The sequence below is a fragment of the Glycine max genome, chromosome 4 (assembly GCF_000004515.6).
Source record: "Glycine max cultivar Williams 82 chromosome 4, Glycine_max_v4.0, whole genome shotgun sequence".
NCBI lineage: Eukaryota > Viridiplantae > Streptophyta > Magnoliopsida > Fabales > Fabaceae > Glycine > Glycine max.
This window is the reverse complement of record NC_016091.4, coordinates 12374036-12377028: the sequence shown is the minus strand read 5'-3', so window position 1 is coordinate 12377028 and position 2993 is coordinate 12374036. Positions and strand designations below refer to the sequence as shown.

Here is a 2993-nt window from a genome sequence, read left to right as displayed (position 1 = left end):
TTGTGATTTTCATTGTTTTCAAGTTTAAATTCACTTCTTATAATACATTGTAATCATGAGTTTCATTAATGTTTAATTTTTGCAGGATGTGCAGAAAAAGGCACAAGTCATCCATAAGCAAAACACTGCCCCCACGTGTTGTCTCGTGGGGGTTATGAATATTTAGAAAAGAAGCTGATGGATGATAAGAGAAAAAAAAACAGGAGGAAGCTGCTCAATCCGGAAGCACTGAAGTCGTGATTGATCCTTCATCTCCCATTAGACAACATGTGAAGTGAAAGATGGCCCGCACAAAAAAAAACTGGCCAGATGACGTTTGAGGCAGCAAAGGAAATTGTTGAGAAGATTGTAAGAGTCACTTTTAATTAATAATCGTAATTAGTTATGTTTATTTTGTCACAATCTTTGGCATGCAAATGTGTTATGTACAAGATTCGTTAGAGGAGCAGGCGTCAAAGGGTTCGTTCATCCCCCATGTACATCAGGATGTCCTGACTACTCTCATTTGGCAACCAGAACACCCTGGTCGTGTGTGTGCTGCTGGAGCCGGTGTGACTATCAAGCAATACTTTGGACCAACTCAACGGACCTCCCGCACTTTTTCCTTCATCGCTCCTAAAGAACTAGAGCAGCTGACTCAAAGAATCAGGGACCAGCTAGAGGAGTTGATCACAGAAAAAGTGACTCGACAATTGATGTTATCCTTCAGCCAGATGCAGTCCTAGTTCCCGTCACAGATGCAATCACAGGGACTTGCACTGCCTCCAGAGCCTGAGGTTGGTCCCTCAGCTACTCGTGTCAGCACAAAGGGGAGTTGTGTTGATCCGTCAGCGACCAATCCAAACGGTGACTTAGACAGATGCGGGTTATACATTGAAGAAAATCCTCCCCGCCTGGTTGCCCTAGGAAAAGTTTATGAGGGATCCATAGTCATTCACAACATCTCTTTGTTGCATGATCAAGTGAAGGTTGGTTTTGAGGAAGTTAAAGATGCAGATGCTCCCATTCCTGTACCCACTGATGAGGTTATTTTAGTAGGGCAGACACTTAACACCTTCCTTGTTTGGCCAACACATCTCGTCAAGCATTTATCAGAATAGGTATTCTTACTCTCACTATGATTTTTTTTTCAATTGAATTGTTCATTATAATTAAATTATGTTAATTAACTATGTTGGATAAACAGGGAGCTGTGTCTCTAGCAAAACCTTCAGATAGGTCGCATCCTGAGGTCGATGATCCCCTATATCTGATGACATTGACCATCCCGCAACTTTTTTTGAAGTCGTTGCAGGTTATGTGGGATGCTTCCCTGTTCAGGCTGTTTAATTCAGACTTCCCCTTGTACATAAAGCATGAAGATCTGTCTGAAATAGCACATGGTGGTCAATGGCTTAGCATCTCTATTATACAGTTGTGGATTTTGTAAGTCAATTTAGATTATTGTTAATTACCTAAGTTATTGTTTTAAATTCATACATAATTTAGTTTGTGTTAACAACAATAGGCATATGATTGAGACAAATATGCGATTGGGGAATTTCGATGTGTATGGATTCCTTGAGTCACAGTCCATCTAGAGATCTAGGCAATCACAGTTTGAATCAGAAAGTTACATGAAGAACTGGATGCAGAGTTCAAAACGGGATGTCTACCTGGGAGCCTACCTGAATGGGTAATTAAAACTGTACAAATGAATTTAAATAATGTATAATACTACAATAACCTATATTGGTATCCACTGCAGTGCACACTGGCAAATGGTTGTCATTTTGTCTAAGGAAAATCTTGTTATTTGATTTTGTTCCTTGCATAATAGGCCAAACAACTATATGAAAGGAATAATTAACAGGTTAGTGTTGTTTTTCAATACATTTGCATTCGCATTAGTCAGCAACATCAATATTTTAATGTTCCTTGTATTCAACAGTGCTTTGAAAGGACTTGACGATACTCCACAACCTAAATCCAAGGTTGTAGGTGCTAGGTGGATTGTTGTTAAAGTAAGTAATTTAAACAATGCTTTTACTTATATATATTTTATGTCTGTGTACACTAATTTGTAGTTAATGTTGAATATCTAAATTTCATTATGTATTTAGTGTAATAAACAAAAAGGAAGCACTGAGTGTGGCTATTACGTAATACATTGGATGTCAACTATAATATTAAGAAGTTTTAGGAATAACTGGGAAATGGTAATTTTTTTTTCAAAAAAATTTGATTTTCTTATCATTGGTATTGTATTATTAACTTATGTTTTATTTTATCATGCAGTGTTTTAATGATGTTAGACCATTGGAATTAGACACATTGAAGGCGCTTCGCATCCAGTGGGCAAACTATTATCTCAAAGTTAGAAATGAAACTTAGTTTACTAACTTGTAATTTTAGTTAGGATGTTAGGCAACTTAGGATGTTAGACAATTTTGTAATTTTACTTTAATTCATTTGTTTACTACCTTGCTTTACATTTTTTACAATTGATGTAACCTTTTAACATTAATTGAATATTCTTTATTCATAGTTATTAATAAATTTTTTTATTGATATATAGTTAACATCAGTTTTTGGAAAACCGATGTTAACATTGATAGTTAACATCGGTTTTTTTCAAAAACCGATGTTAACTATCAATGTTAACATTGGTTTTCTAGAAAAACCGATGTTAACTTCCAAAACATTAACATCGACTTTCAATAAACACCGATGTTAACATTGATAGTTAACATCGGTTTTCCAAAAACTGATGTTAACTTTGTTCGTTAATATCGTTTTTCTACAAAAATTGATGTCAATTTCCAACGCTGCTATGAACATTGATATCTTTATTTTGTGTGTAATTCTTATTATATAACATCGGTTATTTAAATAATCGATGTTATCATTTTTATGTTAACATCGGTTTTCGAAAACCAATGTTAACGTTAATACTTTCAACTTCTTTACTTTCACCATTGGTTAATAACCGATGTTGAAAGTCTTAAATAACC

The 2993-nt window shown here is 35.2% G+C and overlaps 1 pseudogene; it reads left to right on the top strand.

The window, feature by feature from the left end:
* Positions 1-1628: 1628 nt before the first annotated feature.
* Positions 1629-2373, top strand: LOC102662707 (uncharacterized; annotated as a pseudogene).
* Positions 2374-2993: the final 620 nt, after the last annotated feature.